This window comes from Aulonocara sp. 'chitande type north' Nkhata Bay, linkage group LG5 (genome assembly GCF_057382095.1).
Source record: "Aulonocara sp. 'chitande type north' Nkhata Bay isolate Kocher_YH1m ecotype deep benthic linkage group LG5, A_spYH_male_GT1.1, whole genome shotgun sequence".
Lineage (NCBI taxonomy): Eukaryota > Metazoa > Chordata > Actinopteri > Cichliformes > Cichlidae > Aulonocara > Aulonocara sp. 'chitande type north' Nkhata Bay.
The window spans coordinates 5,485,961-5,507,673 of NC_141348.1; the positions used below are offsets into that span (position 1 = coordinate 5,485,961).

The 21,713-nt window shown below is 39.7% G+C and overlaps 1 protein-coding gene and 1 long non-coding RNA gene across 3 annotated transcripts in view; one reads left to right on the plus strand and one right to left on the minus strand.

Moving 5' to 3' along the window:
- Positions 1-21,713, minus strand: part of fhit (fragile histidine triad diadenosine triphosphatase) — a 163,109-nt gene that overhangs the window by 19,462 nt on the left and 121,934 nt on the right. The gene's annotated exons all lie outside the window — the stretch shown is intronic.
- On the plus strand, positions 3,011-7,317 carry LOC147329766 (uncharacterized). Its single transcript, XR_015129010.1, has 3 exons — positions 3,011-3,097; positions 4,783-4,917; positions 6,201-7,317. It is a non-coding gene; the product is annotated as an uncharacterized LOC147329766 (long non-coding RNA).

Sequence of the window (21,713 nt, forward strand, 5' to 3'; positions counted from 1 at the left end):
GGCCGATCTGGGTCATCCTCGTTGAGATGCTGCAGTAGCTGGAGTTTGTAAGGGTGCCATTTGTGAGTAGCTAATATCTGCCGAAGGGATGTTTGACTAACGCCACTCTCCAGTGACATGCAGCCAGTGCTACGCTGTGGGCTCTTGCTGAATGAAGCTAGGACAGCCACTGATGTTTCTTCATTAGTCACAGCTTTCTTGCGTCCACATTTTGGCAAATCCAACACTGAACCAGTTTCACGAAACTTAGCAAGCAGTTTGCTAACTGTAGCATGGGAGATGGGTGGTCTCGTAGGGTGTCTTGCATTGAAATCTGCTGCAATGACCCGGTTACTGCGTTCACCAGATATCAACACAATTTCGATCCGCTCCTCACTAGAGATGGCACGATACCACTTTTTTATGTCCGATACCGATATCATAAATTTGGATATCTGCCGATACCGATATGAATCCGATAGTGTTTTTTAATCAACAAAACTGTTTTTTAAATATCTTGCTGCATTTTGTATAAGTTCATACTCAAGTTTAAAACAACAACTACACTAAAGCTATTCTGTTATACCTGTATGCAAAAAAAAATTTTCATAGTTCAGCAATACTGATCAATCTAATAAACTTAAACCTACACCATCCTCCCTATTCTGGTATTTTAAAGAGTACTTAGCATAAATATTAAGCAACCTAACTAATAGGGTTCCAACTCCCAGCAACAACAAAAATAAATAAATAAAAAATAGGGAACCACCCCTCACGCTCCACCTCATGATGCTTAATCGACGTAATCAACCTTAATTTGATGCAGTGTGAAAAAAAATGCACAGAAATCAATTATTTTTCAAGAAATATTAAATAGATTCAACATCTTTCTTCAACAAAATTGTAGACTGCACAGATGGTACCTTCCCAAAGGAAAAAGTACTATAGCTTACTAGGGTATATATATTAGACTTAATAGTCACTATATACAGTAATTGACTTCTATTCATTTTACATCAAATTAAAACTTTGGGTGTCAGATAATTATTTATTAAAAGCTAGACATTTTAAATGAGAATAAGAAAGAAAAGTATGTCTTTGTGCCCCTTTTCCCTGTTAATGCCCTATCGGCCCCCCTGCCTAAACTTTTCTAGATCCGCCCCTGTACAGTTACCAGCGTCAGCTACGTAGAAAAAGATCCTGGAGTAGAAAGTAATATTAAATACATTCTAACAACAGCTGATCAAGCTTAAACGTGCTGCTGTTGTTCAGCAGCTGGTTTCCTCTTTCTGGTGCAAAGTGGGCCAAAAGCAAACTAGAGACACGGACTCGCGACAGAAAAGCCGATCAGCTGATCGTTAAGCAGTTTCATGATTGAAGTAGTAGCAAGAAGAGGCAGTCGCTCCATATATCGCTTGTTAAGCTTAACGCAGGAATGCTTTACAAACATTCAGAGATGGACTTACACACTTGCTTTACTTCTCTCGGGGATAACTTTGTCGGAGATGAAATGCCGGGTTGCTAGCGAAGCTCCAAATGCTATCCAGACCACCGACAGGTCCTGCATGCCACAGCCGCTCTATCACGTGATGCATACTGCTCCGACGTGCTAACGTTCTGAGGCGAGTTACGGCGTGTTGCAAGTTTTGTGAGGTGCTTTCGTGATATTTAATGGATCGTATTACATTTTTTATTTTTCTCCGATATCCGATCCAGTAATTTAGGTCAGTATCGGACCGATACGTAATATCGGATCGGTCCATCTCTACTCCTCACATGTTAACCTCTTCGACATGTCAATGGCTGTGAACAAAGAGAGAATTGTAAATAATTCATGAAAGAATAAAGTTACATTGAAACCAAGCACACCATTGTTTTTCTTGTGACATTACCAATAAGTTTGATGTGTCACATGGCCCTCTTCCTATTGAAAAAACCAAAAGTTGTATCCAAGATGGCCGACTTCTAAATGGCCACCATGGTCACCACCCATCTTGAGGAGTTTGCCCCTCACATATGCTAATGTGCAACAAACAGGACTTTAATATCACCAACCATTCCCATTTTATTACGGTGTATCCATATAAATGGCCCACCCTGTAGAGAGTTACTACACTCTGCTGTTACTGTACACATACTCAGCATCACATCTTTATCTATCTATCTATCTATCTATCTATCTATCTATCTATCTATCTATCTATCTATCTAGATACTGCATCATTATATATATATTTATTCATTAGGGGTGCAACGATACTCGTATCGATATTGAACCGTTCGATACAGTGCTTTCGGTTCAGTACGCATATGTATCGAACAATACAAAATTTTTAATTCATTTTATCAACTTTTTCTTCTGACGATGCTGTCTGTGTTGAACGCTTGGTGGATCTGCGCTCGACAGTGCAGCCTAGGCGGAGTAGTCGAATGCAGATTCACAGAGTGTATGACCCTGAAGGTAAGCGCGTCATGGACTAAAGTACAACAGTATGTTGGATGTGCCACGCAATGCTCAATTACATGGGTGGGAGCTAGTGTGTTAGCGCAGTTAGCTCGTTAACGTGTTGGCCGTGTCTAGCCCCATGCACGGGGCGATCAGGGGTACCTCGTTAACGGAGATTTGCCGTGTTGTGGCGTTAAGGTCATTTCAACGAGATTAACCTGAAATCACTGGTGGGAACACAACGAATATGACTGCACACTTACGCCGACGACATCCTAGTGCAAAGACAAGTGGAAGCAGACAAAAACAACAAGCATGCATGCTACAAACTTTACCCGAGTCATTTAGACAGCCGTTAGCACATGATCCTCCTTATGGGGACCTGATATGTTTAATATGCTGCTGAGAATATAGCCCAGAAGAAGCGTATAGTATACACTGTAAAAAAAATCCGTAAAAATACAGTACAATCTACTGTATAAACGTGAAGGAATTTTCCGTATTAGTCATTTACAGGTATTTTTCTGTATTTCTCAACTACTGCAATGCATTGTTGGAAAAAGAACCTGAAAAGGAGGGAAAAGTAAGCGCAAGAGCAGCCATTAGGCTTCTTTCAGGCTTCATCTGGATTTTGGATTCTGAAGTTGGAAAAACTGCCTTCAAATTTCTGTGGTAAGTATTAAAACTCATGTTTCGTTTTATTAAAATAATGTTTTTCAAAAGACTCCGTGTTTTTATTTAGAAAGAATTGTTAATTTATTTGTTAACTGGTTTCGGCTGTCTCCAGACAAGTCAGGAATATTTTGCTGACTCATTTTTTAAAATAATTGTTATTTAGGTTTAACATGACTTAAGCTTTATTTTAGTTAATGTTAAAATAATTTTTACTGTGATACCACCAGTTTTGCCCTTCAGTGGCTGAACCAGTTTTCATAAATATTATAGTTAGCTGTCTGTGTCTCTCTGGGTATTACACAGCTGTGACTGCTAACTAGCTAATTAGCGAAAGTCAGCGATGTGGATAACTGGGAAAGTGAGAACTTCATGGTCCTAGAAATTATTCTAGGACTCTAATAAGTACTGTATCAATACCTGTGTTTTACAGTTGGCTCTACTGTACACTTTAAAGGGTTTCAGGCAAAGTTACACTAACCCTAGTTTAAGCCTCAGACCTTCCTGGCTGACGCTAGCAAATGCTAATGTTAGCCTCTGATTTGGGCTGCTAAAGTAAAGACTTTTAGCTAGCTGACCAGCATAGATTATTTCGGTGGTTAACAGACTGTAGTGGTAAAATTATTGAAAGTATAGTTTCACCTCAGCACATTTACAATTACAGTATGTCTATTTTGTAGCACATAGAAATGTTTAGTTAATATTTACAGACAGACACATTTTCCCTGTAACTGTGTTTTTACTCCAACATTTGTTGAAAATGTAATTTATGAAATGCTGAGCAGCATTTCTTGTATGTGGAATATTTTTGTCACCCCACTGTGCTAATGTGATTAAATACTAAAAATTATTACTAAAAAAATTCAATAATAAATCAATAATAACTATTTCTTGATTGAACTATAATGGTTTTTTTTTTTTTGTTTTTTTTTTTTTTTTGCCTGTCCCATTTGGTTCTTTAGCCATCAGAATTGTTGTCTGAAGACCAACAAGGATACCCAATGGATTTACTTTGCCAAATGGATCATCGTGGCATTGCCGTATTGGTCCATTTGGTCGATCTTTGTTTTTATTATTTATTATATTTTATTTTCAGATGTTACAGACGGGACAGACATGAGTGAGGGATAGGAAAGGGAGAAAGAAAGAGGAAGGAAAGGAAAAACAGAAGGGGAGAGGGACAGTGAGAAAGGGGAAAAAAATCTCCTGGATCACCTGTTGAGAGAAGAATAGAAAACAAGCAGAAAAAAAACAAAGCAACATACTAAACACAACACCATCGCATTAATCTAGCTAAGTGTAAACAGCAGTAAATACTAAATATTCAATGTTGTTGTGCAGCACGCAGGACAGATGTGCTTCGAAGTAGCAGCCAAGAAAGGTGTAATTTGGGTCTACGAGCAGTGAACACCCGTGTGCATACCTGTGTGGATCAGCGCGCTTGTATTCCAAAGGTTGAACTATAATGTAAGCGCAGTGCTGGTGTGCAGGGGCTCTATATGCCTTGTCTATATCAAGCTTTTAGCCAAATATAAGCAGAGATATTTGTATCTTTCTTAAAAATCCAGATCCTTACAGATTATTTGAGAAATGGATCAACAGCTATCACTACTTGAAGCACTTTAAGTCCTGCAGTGGAAAAATATCCCTTATTTCACCTTTGATCACACACTTTGGTTTTCCAGTGCAGAGCAATGGCCAAGAAAAGGAAAGACTTCCCCGAGTGAAAAAAAAGATGAAGATACAAGCTGGTGATGATCCAGAGCAGCTGGTCTCAGGAAATGAAGAAAAACCCTGATCACCTTCTCTACAAACACAAGGTGAGTTTAATGTTGTGGTTGATTTAGTTTTTCAAGGTATGTATGTTACTTTAATTATAAACTGCTTTTGTTGCAACAGAATGGTGTTATGTGTATGCAACTCTACGTGAATTATAATCCTTTGTAGGGCTGCGTGATATGACCAAAATCTCATATCCCAATATAAGACGTATCTCTCCTGATAACGATATATATCACAAAATAGTGCATTTTCTGTAAATTCTGTGATTCTCGGGCAACTCGACTTATGTGAAATGTTTTCAGTTGGCCGTCGTGTACCTGGAGTCGAGTGTTTTGACCGATGCATGAAACTATACATTTTTAGACATGAGTTTAAATGGCCGCCATTTTCTTTCTGAGTATTTATTAGACGGCGTGCTGCAAGGAAAAGCCTGTTCTAACGTTTGAGTCTAAGGATTATTTTGAGCACCTGACGACTCTTTTTTGCTTTTCATTCGTAAACTCTCTCGAAACTCTTTCATGTGATTCTTGTGTAGGTGGTTAAAGAGGTTTGTCGTGTTCGAGTGGTGGTGGGGACCAGTTTGTGGCATAATTTGCATAGTACAGTTTTCTGGGGCGTGTCAGACTTTTCATAACCAAACCATGTCCATGCTACAGAGGTAGCCCCTCATTTAACAATAAGGTCCTCGATTTCTTTTGACTGGTCCTTCTGGTTCTGCCTCATCCTTGCTGGCCATGCTGGTATTCTCTGTGCCTTCATCTGCGTGGTGACTGTAAGCGCCATTTATAGTTACTTGATGTTTTTATTTGAGGTCATTTGTTTGATGCATATTCTGAAATTTTATGTTTGAGAATAATGTATATCATTTCAGTTTAGTTTGAAAAGTCTCAACAGAAACTTGAGCTTTATTGTGAAAGGTTTATGTGGAAAATAAACAAGCGTACGGCGGAGCCACACGATGGTTTTATCCTCATTGTTGGTAACGAAAGTACGCGTAAAAACAGTCACTTGTCCGTCCATAGTGTGGTTATTTTAAGTATAAGAGAAGGAGAGAACTTTAAGAAATAATATAGCAACTACAGTGACCATCAAAACCATGAAAAAAATATTGCCGTAAACAGTTTATTTTGCAACACCACAAAACAAAGAATAGTGTATAATATGAAACGATAGACATTTTTATATCGTAATCTGATATATATCGTCATATCGCACAGCCCTAATCCTTTTTTTGTTTATGTTGTTTATGCTCTAGGTAAAAAAAAATTATAAAAATACAAACTTTTTAAAAATGTCTTGTTGTTTCTCTTTTTTGCCTCAGAATAAATTGCGACTAGTCTCAATGGCTGACACGGAGGAGCAACACAGCGACACGTTAACTCCGACTGCTGCAGTTCCTGTATGAACTGAGCAACTCTTAAAATCCAAGGAAAAGCTGAGTGTATTTTACTTAAAGCTCAGATGGACCTTGATGTACTAACATGCAGGCTGCATTCAGGACTTTGTCACACTGTTATATGAAGAGCGGTAACAAGACTTTGTAGTAATTTGTCTTACTATTGTCTTATTTGTTGTGATTTAGGGTCTGTGCGCACTAGCAGAGGTTTTTGTTTGTAACTGTAACCTCGTTTTCAGAGCCTTGTCTAACATTTAATGGTCATGAAATATGTCAGACTTTTTCCTCTACTTAACCAGCTTAGAGAATTTGAACACCGTGGAGAAAAAGGTGTGCATTAAGGATTTTGAACTATGATGTTTAAGTGTTGTCACTGCTGAGGATTCGTGGACACAGATCCTTATTCACTATGCTGCTGTTTACAGTTTAACTTTTCATCAGAACAAGCACTTCTAATTATACTTTGCTCCTCACTGACAAAACAAGTCCCGTAAATACACTTTTATCTTTAAGTTTGGGACAGTAATCTGTCTTAATTTATTATGTGTTGTAGTTATCATATGGGGAAAAGTCCTGTGGTTATCCATCAGTCCTGTTCGAATAAACCCAAAGTTCAGGAACATCTTCTTTAGATCTGTTCAGTTGTATTCATGTGGCACCACTTAAACAGTCAACAAATTTTGACTCAAGTATGTTATATTGTAAGGTAAAGAGCCCAAAGAGTTAATCTCAGACAAATGTTCACACAAATGTGAATTACATTCACTTCATTAATGAAGTGAATGTAATGTAATGTAATTCAGTAATCAAAGGTGTTTGGCTATAACTGACTACATGTGTATACTGTATCATAAGTGGACAGAGATGGATGTAAACCACACCTTAACCATTTGGCTGAGGCAAAACTACCACAAGGCAGTGATTCTAACTCAAAGGTACTCTGGATATTATTAAATGTGAACATGTCGTTAAATATGACATTTTTTGTTTGTCAGGTGTCCTGTTTGAAGAAAACACTTGGTAGCCACTTGAATGAATGTAAATAAACACATTACATGAGGGCAACCTGATTTCAAGGAAATAAAAATGCTCAAATTTGAAAGCTTGTGAGTTATTTTGTTCATGTATCAGCTGTTTAGTAGTTTTATGACAAGATGGATGCTGTCATTATATTTTAGTATAGTGTTTGAGTTAAGGAGAATAAAAGAATATTTAACATTAATTGTACCAATGTTGTTGTGTACGAAGCACAAATTAATTTAAGTTTTAATTTATGAATTTTTGAGTACATGGTGTACTAGGTTGTAATTGCATAGAAATGTACGTTTAAGGATATAAAGAACTATATTTAATGAGTTACAGTGAAAAGAAGTGCTTGGAAATAGTAATATAAACAGAAATTTCAATTTTTCTATTAACGGAAAATATCAGTTAATGATACAGAAAATATACTGTGAATAAACGGAATTTTCTGTTTTATAGCTGAAGGAAATGTCCGTAAATAGTACAGAAAGTATACTGTAAATCTACAGAATTTTCCGTTTTATCATTTACAGAAAGGTCCGTCAAACCTCCGTAAAAAAACAGAAAATGTACTGGCAGAAAATTACCAGGACATTTTCTGTTTTTCTACGGAATATTTTTTTACAGTGTAGCTTTTATTTTGGAAAGAGCCATTTCTCTGTAATAAACTCTCTTTTCCAAAGATGAGTGATTCCTCAATCAGATACAGGGCTCGCAATATCGCTAGCCCGACGTCCTGGGGCTAGCGATTTTTCCAGTCGGGCTACCAAAATCTATCTCTGCCCTGCCCGTCGGGCTATTGTAGGAAGGAAAAATATATGTCAATGCTTTTGCATTCTTTCGGAAATGTAGCTGGGTAATTATGTCATTGGCATCGGTGAGCCACTGTCAATATGTGACATATTGAAATCGCGTTTGAATTTGCGCTTGTTTTTTGCTTTCACTCTGCAATCGCGCGAACTGTGTATAGAGAGCGACAGCACTGATTGGTGAGTGACGATAATTTGTGCACCAATTCCTCTGACATCGTCTTATCAATCGTCAGCTTACTATGCAAACATGACAAGTGAAATCTCCCGCAGCTTAAACATGTGAGAGGTTGATCGCGCAGAGAATCGCTGAGCTTATGTGAGTGCATGTGTAAAAGCATTTCAGTTCTGCTGAGCCAAATAAGACAGGTCAGGGTGAAGAAGTGACAGCCAAAGAAAAGCTTACCACAAAACGGAGAAGTTATGACAAATCAGACTATAAGGCAAAAAGAAAGTGCAGCTTTATGGTTTCATGGACAAAAGAATTTCTGTGGCTGCAATATGACTGTTTGCTTTTTTTCAACAGGCCAAACAAAGGTTAGTTTTAATGTTTGCTGATGAATTATGATTATTTAAAATGATTTATTTCAGCAGAAGTTTTCAGTCTGATAGCTGCTATATTTTCACGAGCCATTGATTTGCTTTTTGTTGTTTTGCTTCCTCATGGATAAAACTAGTGTAGTGATTTGTGCTCTGCAACCATAAAGCACACAAAGACAAACCATTATAGCAGTGGTGATTAATTTGTATTTTAAAATATGGATACAGTGTATCTATATTAGTAAATAATCTTTATTCAAATAAAAAAATCAACACAGTTTCAATGACTTCAAAAAGGAGGTAATCTAGGAGGTAAAATATTATTCTGAGCCATCACAGAACAAATGACTAGTTAAATGGAATTCTCACAGTTATAATTGAATGTTTCTGAACCAATGTGGACGTCTTCTCTCACACGGGCTGCTGTGTATAGCTTAGAGGCCTGCAGTAAAGGCAGGAATGATGGTGTAATCATCATAAAGCATGGACGCTGCAGATGCAACTAAATGAGCTTGCCTTCCAAGCCATTAACTGCATTTCAGATCCAGCATCTTTACCACAGAGCTTTCTTCTCACAGTAGCTGCCTTTCTGTGCTTTAGGCTACACTCACCACAAGCTCTATCCACTTAAGCTCTTTAGAGAGTCCATTAGGGAAATGAAAGACACCATTTGTGAAGATACGATGCTTATTGGAGAGATAATCAAGACGCTTGATTTGCCTTGGGCCCATGACTTGCTGTAGTTTACTGTGGGGTCAAGAAGACACAAACAGTGCATTCTAAACAGACACAATGCACCTACAATTTAACAAAGGCAGAGAAAAAACACCAAACCACCTGTCAGTCACACAACTTGCAACATGCTTTTTCATTAAAAGTTCAAGAAGACTGCAGTGCAGGTAAACAGCCTCAGAACCTGTAAATACACTACCAGTCAAAACTTTGGACACCTTCTCTTTTAATAGTTTTTCTTTATTTTCATGACTATTTACATTGTAGATTCTTACTGAAGGCATCAAAACTATGAATGAACACATATGGAAAATATGTAGTAAACAAAAAATGTGAAAAATAAGCCTTTGCTTTGATTACTGCTTTGCACACTCTTGGCATCCTCTCTCTGAGCTTCATGAGGTCGTCACCTGAAATGGTTTTTAATGATGTGTCAGTCGGAGCCGGCTCTTTGAAGTGAACAAAGGAAGTGTTTTGTTTGTTTTCTTTCTCTCACCCTCTCTCTCTAACTTGTGTTTGCGCTGAGCAGAGGGGTGGTAGTAATTCCACACTCTTCCAAAAAATCATCCCAGGCCCATATGACAGAGAATGTGCATCTTCTTTTTGTTTTGCATATTTTAATTTATATTTTATCGTGTTGTGGTTTGCAGTGTTTTGTGTTGTTTCACTTTAAATTTGTTTAAAAGGAAAAAACTGAAAATTTTACTAGTTAAAAGTTGAATTGTATATATATAGTTGTTTTTTGTATTTTATAATTTATTTTTTACATATTATGTGGAGTGAATAAATAAAAGCATATTTATATATAAACATATATAAATAAAAAGCATGTTTTTTTAACATTAGTAATTCATTTTGTGCATAATTTTATATTGTTGTTGAAAATTTATTAATTAAAGCAACAAAACAACCTGAAGAGCCGGGAGCCGAAAGAGCCGGAATTCCCATCACTAATGGTTTTCCAACAGTCTTGAAGGAGTTCCCAGAGATGCTGAGAACGCTTGAGGGGCGGGGCATCAGACCTTTGCATTCATTATAGAGGTTGGTGTTGTGCCAAAAAATGATTTTCAACGTTTCCTTGTGTTTTTTGTGTGTGATATCTTTATCTATGTTGGTAAATAGACTTCGGTGAACAGGGTTTACAAAGGGGTTATATGTAAAGTTTAAAAATGACCTGTTTTTCAAGTATCTTTATAACTCTGTGTTACTGTACTTACATTATAACCAATCCGGTCCTCTTTGTCCATGTCATGGCGAGTGCTGTGTGGCAGGCAGGTTGAAGGACCCAAGTGAGGACTCAGAAACAGAGAGTTAAGCTTAGGGCGCAGCTTTGTTGCTGGGAAAAACCATTTCAGGTGACTACATCATAAAGCTCATTGAGAGAAGGCCAAGGGTTTCCAGTGCTGTCAACAAAGGAAAGGGTGGCTAATTTGAGGAATCTAAAATATACAAACATATTTAGTTATTTATTAATTTTTTCTTTACTACATAATTCCTTATATCTTGCTTCATATATCTGATGTCTTCAGTATGTGTATGCAATGTGCAAAGTAGTACAAATAAAGAAAAACATTGAATGAGAAGGTGTGTCCAAACTTTTGACTGGTAGTTTACAAATAGTCATTTATTTACTTTTATGTTGCTATACACTGCATAAAGGCATTTGACTTTTAAATTTAATCTAGCAGTCCGCCACTTTAAATCTGCAAACACAATGACAGTGTAAAAGTGTATCCACTATTGGATTGTCCCTCATAAATAATCATGTCCAGGAGCTTCAAAGTGATTAGCAATGTGGAGACACGTCACAATCATGCACAGCTCGCCACCCAAGCAAAAGGCAAAGAGAAGGAAGACTATAACATTCTCATTTTCCATCATCCGCTCTATTCCTCTGGGAACTCGGAGCTCTGTAGTAAGATTGAAGAAGAACCAAAACTCTCATCTTTCCTTTCATCTTTTCCCAAACTCAACTGCTGTCATAAAGTTTTAAATGCAAACCTCACCAGACTGCAACTGCTTGCTATTATTCTGCTAACCATCCCTTGGTTGATGCTGAGAAGAAAAAGCACAATGAGGGGAATTTGGGGGGGCATCTGTTTGTTAATGCTACCACTTCCATAGCTGAAATTCATTAAAGGCTGTTCAGAATTTAGGCTTCACATTGCTCTGTGCATTTATTACAGTACATCAGTCAAATAGACGATTGTATACCTGCACATTTGGCAGAAGAAGATCTTCATGGGAATTAGCCTTTGCAGTTTTCTTGCTTAAAATAACCACAGAGCTTCTGAAGAAAGTGACAGGAAATCAAGTGCAAACACATTGGCCCTTAGATGCAAAGTCTTACGGTAAGGTGAAAACAGATCGGAAGCATGAAAAATGATTGTGAAATGATGCTGCTAACATTTTTGTCCTGGTTAATTACACAACAAATGAAATGTGAGGGAAAAAATGACCTCACAGCCTCCACTGGAAATAGTAACAGCAGCTGGTACAGTAACTGTTCTTATTACTTTGGGTTTAGTAAGTGTCACTCTTTGAGACGTCTTTGGGAGAGTGAGGGAGCAGAAATTGTAGGAGGTCAACTTTCTTCTAATTGGCTGGCCCTCACAAACAGAATGTTCAAGCAGTAGGTAAGCATAATTTATGTACCCACAACGAGAACTCTACACCTGAGATGACCACATTTAAGGACATCCCCTCTCACTGACATCATAAGAGCCACGAACATGAATTAATTTAAAACTTGAGCTGTAATTTATGTACAAACTGACCTCAATGTTTACAATTGTTACAGTATATAGTAGAGATGGACTGATCCGATATTACGTATCGGTATCGGTCCGATACTGACCTAAATTACTGGATCGGATATCGGAGAAAAATAAAAAATGTAATCCGATCCATTAAATATCACGAAAGCACCTCACAAAACTTGCAACACGCCGTAACTCACCTCAGAACGTTAGCACGTCGGAGCAGTATGCATCACGTGATAGAGCGGCTGTGGCATGCGGGACCTGTCGGTGGTCTGGATAGCATTTGGAGCTTCGCTAGCAACCCGGCATTTCATCTCCGACAAAGTTATCCCGAGAGAAGTAAAGCAAGTGTGTAAGTCCATCTCTGAATGTTTGTAAAGCATTCCTGCGTCAAGCTTAACAAGCGACTGCCTCTTCTCGCTGCTACTTCAATCATGAAACTGCTTAACGATCAGCTGATCGGCTTTTCTGTCACGAGTCCGTCTCTCTAGTTTGCTTTTGGCCCACTTTGCACCAGAAAGAGGAAACCAGCAGCTGAACAACAGCAGCACGTTTAAGCTTGATCAGCTGTTGTTAGAATGTATTTAATATTACTTTCTACTCGAGGATCTCTTTCTACGTAGCTGACGGCTGTAACTGTGCAGGGGCGGATCTAGCAAAGTTTAGCCAGGGGGGCCGATAGGGCATGAACAGGGAAAAGGGGGCACAAAGACATACTTTTCTTTCTTATTCTCATTTAAAATGTCTAGCTTTTAATAAATAATTATCTGACACCCAAAGTTTTAATTTGATGCAAAATGTATAGAAGTCAATTACTGTATATAGTGACTATTAAGTCTAATATATATACCCTAGTAAGCTATAGTACTTTTTCCTTTGGGAAGGTACCATCTGTGCAGTCTGCAATTTTGTTGAAGAAAGATGTTGAATCTATTTAATATTTTAATATATTGAAAAATAATTGATTTCTGTGCATTTTTTTTCACACTGCATCAAATTAAGGTTGATTACGTCGATTAAGCATCATGAGGTGGAGCGTGAGGGGTGGTTCCCTATTTTTTATTTATTTATTTTTGTTGTTGCTGGGAGTTGGAACCCTATTAGTTAGGTTGCTTAATATTTACGCTAAGTACTCTTTAAAATACCAGAATAGGGAGGATGGTGTAGGTTTAAGTTTATTAGATTGATCAGTATTGCTGAACTGTGAAATATTTTTTTTGTATACAGGTATAACAGAATAGCTTTAGTGTAGTTGTTGTTTTAAAATTGAGTATGAACTTATACAAAATGCAGCAAGATATTTAAAAAACAGTTTTGTTGATTAAAAAACACTATATCGGATTCATATCGGTATCGGCAGATATCCAAATTTATGATATCGGTATCAGTATCGGACATAAAAAAGTGGTATCGTGCCATCTCTAGTATATAGTATGCATAACATCCATCAATCCATCCATTTTCTTCCCCTTATCCTGTGCCAGGTCACAGAGGCTGCAACCTAACCAAAGGAGCAGATTCTGCTGTTTGTCCTAAAGCTTCATCAGTTTTCAGAAGGTCTGTATGTAAGAACTGTGAAATATCAACAGCGAGCAAAACTGTCAGAAGGCAATATGAAAAAAACAGCTACGCTTTCTGCAGGTGTATACCAAAGCAGATCCCCTTTGAGAGCACAGGAATGAAAGAAATCTCCACATGAAGCACAAAGCAATCATTTGTATTTGTCTGGCAGGCAGCAGTACTGCTCATCTCAATATATTTCAATTTCATTTACATTTATTTAAATACTTCAACCCTAGTCTGTGGCTGATTTTCATGGTGGCAACAGACAAGACATCTCTTTAAAGAACTAAAAGAGCAGGATAGGACCCGCAGGTGACTCAGCTACAGGCTTGACAATCAGTTTAGTGCCATGTTTTAATGACAGCTATTCAGGAAAATTACAATAGATCTGCATAAAGCTTGATCAAGTCAGTAATTACAACCTGAAGGTATATGAAAATGCTGGAGTGTAAGCTGTTTTAAGTATAAGTTCAGAGAAGTGCTTGTGTAACCATTTTCAGTTCAGGTGATTTCAGAATAAACTATTTTGAAAGAATTCAAACCTGAAACAAGAAGGAAAATAAGGAATATTTAAGTTATACTTGTGCATATGCACATATGCCACAATTTAAGATACTGCATATTTATGGCCACTGAGGTGGAGTTAATACCTCTTTTAAAAAGACAGCCAGCTCTAGGTTGAATGTATTTTATTTATTGACACAAATTGTCTAATTTAGAGCACTTGTGATTAGGGCTGCCACAAACGATTATTTTGATAGTCGACTAGTCACCGATTATTTATGCGATTAGTCGACTAATCAGATCATCATCCATTGGACGTAAAACTACAGCTTATTGCACCAGCAGCATCTGCTCTTATATAACTATCATTAGCTTACAGCTTTAAGCTTTTAAGGTGCTAACTAAAAATAAAGACAAGATGATAGTTTATTCAATTTTAATGAAATCTGCAGATTGTTTCGGTGGAGTTTAATAAACTCCTTGCTATCTAAAATATAACAGGACACCGGAGTAAATTCTCCAGCATCTCACACTTCTGATAATCAGCTGTCTGCTTGACGTTTATTCAGCTGTGTAAAAACTAGAACTTTAATCTCAGACAAACCGATTTACTCAGGAACAAATAAAATACTAAAAAAAAAAAAAGCCAAACAACAACATTTTTAATTTATCTAAGTGACTCATATATATTTAACCTGAGTCGCGAAAGACGGCGGTGGGTTTGAAAACAATTTGCCGGGAGTCCGGTGTTCTCACGGCTCTAGTGACCTAGCCCCCGGCTAGCTATCGAGCTAGTGGGTAACAGACGTCTCCGAAAACGTCGGAGCGCTTTTGAAAATATGTGGTGTCCTGATAAACTGAGCCGATATTTGAGGTTTACACAGCTACATTCTCGCCTGAAAATATGTTAAACGTTTATTTTGTGACCCAGAAAGAATAATAAGAGTAATATTAAAACTAACTAGCTACCGCCATTGTTGGAAACTAAGCTGGGCCGCGCTATGAATTCTGGGACACAGCTGCTTCTTCTTCTTCTTCGGGGTTTAACGGCAGCTGGCATCCTTGTACATGCAGTGCTGCCATCTTCTGTTTCAGTCCGTTATTACACTCTTAAATCCTGCTATTATTCCTGCGTCTTTTGTGATCTTACAAAGCTTCAAACGACTCGTCGACGATTTTGATAGTCGACGTAATCGTGACTAGTCGAAAAATCGTGGCAGCCCTACTTGCGATAAATATGTCTTCTTTATATTGTCACGTGTAGTTACATTGACAGCTTGTTTTTGTAGTGATGTTTTAATTCTCACTGAAATAAAGTAAATGGTAAATAATTTTTTAACCACTTATCCAGCTGAACTTGCTGGAGCCTATCGCAGCTGGCTTTGACCAAGAAGCAAGATAAAGCCTGGTCAGTTTACCAGTCCATCAGATGGCCAACTTTTTATTCATATTCAGTGTAGTGGGACATAAGCTGTAAGCTGGGACAGTGTAAAGGAACATCTGTGGTACATGCATAAATATGTTCCCAAGTCTTGATCTTAGCCTACATAGTTATGAAATATTTATCACAACTCGATTCTGTAATAGCCCTAAGCCACAGTCTATTGAGGGCTCATCATTTTAAGAAAGAACGCTGATATTCCTGTAGAAAAAGTAAAAGATGGAATAACGCACAAAGAACTTTTTGTTCTGTAAAGTGTCCTTGGGTGTTTTGAAAGGCGCTTTTAAATAAAATTTATTATTATTATTATTATTACAATTATTATTATTATTATTATTATTATAACTGTGTGCAAGTCTAAACAAATAAGTGTAGACAGGGTGTAGAGGGTTTTAGCCAAAGGACTCAATTTTGCCATTTCCCCGCAACAGTTGCCCATAGTGGACCTCATCACAGCCACAGAATCTGCCATACGCATTAATAAATTATCACCGTCAGAAGCAGAGCAAATCAGGATGAAAGTCTCAGCCACCCTCTCCAGTGCCAAAGTCCCTCCGTCCAACCTCACATTACAAGAAAAGAAGGCCGTCGCTTCCCTGAGCAAAGACCACAACATCACTGTTTTACCAGCTGATAAGGGAAGATGCACCGTGGTCCTAAACACTACAGATTACCACACAAAGATCACTACTCTCCTCAGTGACAACAATACCTACGAAGCCTTAAAGCGAGACCCCACAAGCAGCTACAAAAAGAAAGATAAGATAAGATAAGATAAGATAAGATAAGATAAGATAGAACTTTATTAATCCCTCGGGTGGGTTCCTCTGGGAAATTCGACTTCCAAAAAAAGCACAGCAACGACCGAAGTTACAGTTACAGAATTGTTATATATATATATATATATACACACACACACACACACACACACATATATAAATACAGAGACAAATATAAATAAAATATACGAAGGGGATAAATAGAATAAATAGGAATAAAAAATAAAAATACAAGTGAATTGCACATTTCAAGTATTGAGTCTATTGCACTGTTGACTATTTACAAAAAGTATTGCACAAAAGGTATTGTACAGTGAGGTGCAGAGGCACTACAGCTTAGTTGTTCCCCCCTCCTTTGTCCTCCTGTCTCCCCTCCCTCTCCCCTCCAGAGAGGAGTTAAACAGTCTGATGGCGTGTGGGACAAAGGAGTTTTTAAGTCTGTTAGTTCTTGTCTTGGGGAGAAGCAACCTGTCACTGAACAGACTCTTCTGGTTGTTAATGGCCGTGTGCAGAGGATGCCCAGCATTGTTCATAATGTCCATCAGTTTCTTTAATGTCCTTTTCTCTGCCACTGTCACCAGAGTGTCCAGCTTCATGCCGACCACAGAGCTAGCCTTCCTGATCAGTTTCTCCAGCCTGGATGAGTCCTTCTTTGCTGTGCTGCTCCCCCAGCACACCACAGCATAGAAAAGTACTCCAGCAACCACCGACTGGTAAAACATCCTCAGGAGCTTCCTGCAGATGTTAAAAGACCTCAGCCTCCTGAGGAAGTACAGTCGGCTTTGGGCTTTTTTATACAGGTGCTCTGTGTTGCATGACCAGTCCAGTTTATTGTCCACCCACAGCCCGAGGTACTTGTACTTGTTGACCACCTCCTCCCCCTCTATCTGAACCGGCAGTGGACCTTCTCTGGACCTCCCGAAGTCCACAACCAGTTCCTTAGTCTTTGAGGTGTTGAGTTGCAGGTGGTTTGTGTGACTCCATGCGACAAAGTTCCTCACCAGACTTCTGTACTCCTCTTCCTGACACCCCATGATGGCCGTGTCATCTGCAAACTTCTGAATGTGGCATAATTCAGAGTTGTAGCAGAAGTCAGAGGTGTACAGGGTGAAGAGAAGAGGGGACAGCACAGTTCCCTGTGGTGCTCCTGTGCTGCTGACCACAGTGTCAGACGTGATGTCCTTCAGCCTGACGTACTGTGGTCTGTCGGTGAGGTAGTCGGAGATCCAAGCCACCAGGCAGGGGTCCACCTCCATCCTGTTCAGTTTTTCCTGAAGCATACAGGGCCGGATGGTATTAAAGGCACTGGAAAAGTCAAGAAACAGGATCCTGACCGTGCCTTTTCCCCCATCCAGGTGTGAGTGGGCTCTGTGTAGGAGGTACAGGATGGCATCCTCCACTCCACACTCAGTTATAGCTTGCCTTCAAGACTTTGAAAAGGACAAAATCATTGACCGCCTCACATATCACCGCCTTTACCCAGGGGATGCCATACCCTGCATCTATGGACTTCCTAAGATCCACAAGGAAGCTGTCCCACTCAGACCCATAGTCAGCAGCATAAACTCAGCCACTTATAACATTGCTAAACACCTTGCTACCATCCTTGCTCCTCTCGTGGGGAACACCCCACACCACATCAAGAACTCCACCAACTTCACCGACAAGGTCCAGAAACTTACCCTGGATCCAGATGAAACCATGGTGTCCTTTGATGTAGTCTCTCTCTTCACTTGCATACCCACCACGGAGGCCGTGGAGACTGTCAGAAAACAACTACAAGAAGACAGCTCCTTGGAGGACAGGACCAACTTCACACCCGATCAGATCTGCACACTGTTAGACCTCTGCCTCACCACAACATACTTCAAATACAACGAAGGCTTCTACAGACAAAAACATGGCTGTGCCATGGGCTCCCCCGTGTCACCTATTGTAGCCAACCTTTACATGGAGGAAGTGGAAAGGAAGGTTCTTGGCTTTTTCAAAGGAAGAGTACCCAGCCACTGGTACAGATATGTGGACGACACCTGGGTCAAAATCAAGACACAAGAAGTGGAATCCTTCACTGCGCACATTAACGCTGTGGATAAGAACATCAAGTTCACCAGGGAAGACACAAAGGACGACTGTTTGCCTTTCCTGGACTGCGCTGTGCACATTGAAGAGAATGGCAACCTCAACATCGAAGTTTACCGGAAGCCCACACACACGGACCAGTACCTCCTCTTTGACTCCCATCACCCTCTGGAACACAAACTTGGAGTAATCAGGACCCTACACCACCGGGCAGAACATGTTCCCTCTAAGCCTGAAGGAAAAAGAAGGAACACACACATGTAAAGGAAGCACTCAAAACGTGCGGCTATCCTAAATCGGCGTTGTTAAAGTCAGCAAAGAGGCACAGAAAAGAAGCTCAGACACCAGCGAGCAAACAACAGATTAAAGAAGGGAATATCAAACAGATATGGCACTACCCTGTGCAGAAATTCTAAATATTTCTCAGAGCTGGGTAGCCAGGCACATTTGAACAGCTTTTTCTCATTGCTATGTATGAACAGAAAAAGTGCAAAAACAGCAAAATGACACTGCATGTCTTTACATCCCAATAACTCGACAATGTTCTGTAAAGTGATGACAGAGACAAGCAACCACAATAAGAGCTTCAAGGGACATTTTGCCCAATTCTATTCATAGAGTAGAACCAATGACAAGACTGTCATCCAGCAAGTCTTTGATATTAAAAACAAAAACTGAGAGCAATGAGAGGAAATTGAAGTGAGAGAAAAAACCCCCAACAAAACAATACTCAAGACCTAACTGAGTTATGCAAATAGTGTCTGTTGATAGCAAAGTATTTTGAGATGCTTTCTTAAAGTCTTCTGGGAATAGGAACTGAGTGATGTAAACAGCCTTAAGATAAGATAAGATAACCTTTATTAGTCCCACACGTGGGAAATTTGTTTTGTCACAGCAGGAAGTGGACAGTGCAAAAGTTATGAGGCAAAAATTAGAATACAATAAGAATAAATACAGTACACAACTGTACAGAATAGAATAAAATAAAATACTATATACAGTAGAATAAAATAAAATAAATATACAATAAGATAAAAATAGAATACAAATACAAATACTATATACAACTGAGTAAAAATACAACGATGACAGAAAGGATTATTGCACTTAGTGTTATTGCACATGTATGGATGTGTGTGCTTGATCAGTTAAAGTCTTTATTATGGAGTCTGACAGCAGTGGGGAGGAAAGACCTGCGAAATCTCTCCGTCCCACACCGTGGGTGCCGCAGTCTCCCACTGAAGGAGCTGCTCAGTGCTGTCACAGTCTGCTGCATGGGGTGGGAGACGTTGTCCAACAGGGATGACAGCTTAGCCGCCGTTCTCCTGTCACTCACCACCTCCACTGGGTCCAGAGGGCATCCTAGAACAGAGCTGGCCCTTCGGATCACCCTGTTCAGTCTTTTCCTGTCCCCAGCAGAGATGCTGCCGCCCCAGCAGACCACGCCATAAAAGATAGCAGAAGCCACAACAGAGTCATAGAATTTCTTCAGGAGTGGGCCCTCCACTCCAAACGACCTGAGTCTCCGCAGCAGGTACAGCCTGCTCTGCCCTTTCCTGTAGAGGGCGTCTGAGTTATGAGTCCAGTCCAGTCTATTGTTCAGATGAACACCAAGGTACCTGTAGCTGTCCACAGCCTCAATGTCCATACCATGGATGTTCAGTGGTTGCAGTGGAGAATGGCAGGAGATGAAAAATGCTCACACTGCTTCAGCTCTCTCGCAGTCATTTGTTTACCCATTAAGTAGGAAGAAATCTATCATAAAAGCCACAGTCATTAACAGTTAGGAGGTTAGTGGTATGTGGTATGTACCACTGGCAGAAAGAGGGAGTGGCTGACATCCAGAAATCCTACCAGTGGGTGAACAAAGCTGGACTGAAAGACAGCACAAAGGCACTAATCATGACAGCACACGACCAAGCTCTCAGCACAAGATCCACAGAGGCAGAGATACATGGAATGCCATAACCAAGTGGCCGGCACAGTAAACATGAACATGTGTGCCGAGTATGGCCTGGAAGTTCTGAAAAATGGAACACGCCACCTAGAGTGGTTGAGAATGACTAAGCTAAGATCCCTTGGGACTTCCAGATACAAACAGACCAACTGGTGATGGCTAACCAACCAGACATAGTAGTGGTGGACAAGCAGAGGAAGGCGACCATAGTGTTAGATGTATCCATACCAAGTGATAGCAACATCGGGCTGAAGGAACATGACAAGCTCAAGAAATAGCAAGGGCTCAGAGAAGAACTCAAGAAGATCTGGAGGGTGAAGGCAACAGTGGTCCCAGTGGTAATCAGTGCACGTGGTGCAGTGACCCCAAGCTGGGTGAGGGGGTCTAGCAGATCACAGGAACAACATCTGAGATCTCCAGGAATGAACCTGACTTATTGCCATCTATACATAAGCTCTTGGTTGTATAAGGATCAAATGGCTTTCATCAACAAGCCAGACACCCCATACTCCTGAACCACCTCCCACAGAATACTACCGAGTGAAACGGTTGAATATCTTCTCCACAAAACACCTGTAGACTGGTAGGGCAAACTCCCATGCTCCCTCAAGCATCCACGAGAGGATAAAGAGCTGGTCCAGTGCTCCGTGACTGGGACAACTGGGACTAAAACTGCATTGTTCCTCCAAGGAATTGAACTACTGGAAACCAGTTATCTACACAAACCTGTACTCGATTCCCAACCCACCTCCAGTGTCCAACAACGGGTTCGGGGGTTACCACCACGAAAGACATCAGCCACTGTGCAGCCGCAGCTCAGTGCAGCAGTTTCAGCATACAGGGAGTGCAGAATTATTAGGCAAATGAGTATTTTGTCCACATCATCCTCTTCATGCATGTTGTCTTACTCCAAGCTGTATAGGCTCGAAAGCCTACTACCAATTAAGCATATTAGGTGATGTGCATCTCTGTAATGAGAAGGGGTGTGGTCTAATGACATCAACACCCTATATCAGGTGTGCATAATTATTAGGCAACGTCCTTTCCTTTGGCAAAATGGGTCAAAAGAAGGACTTGACAGGCTCAGAAAAGTCAAAAATAGTGAGATATCTTGCAGAGGGATGCAGCAGTCTCAAAATTGCAAAGCTTCTGAAGCGTGATCATCGAACAATCAAGCGTTTCATTCAAAATAGTCAACAGGGTCGCAAGAAGCATGTGGAAAAACCAAGGCGCAAAATAACTGCCCATG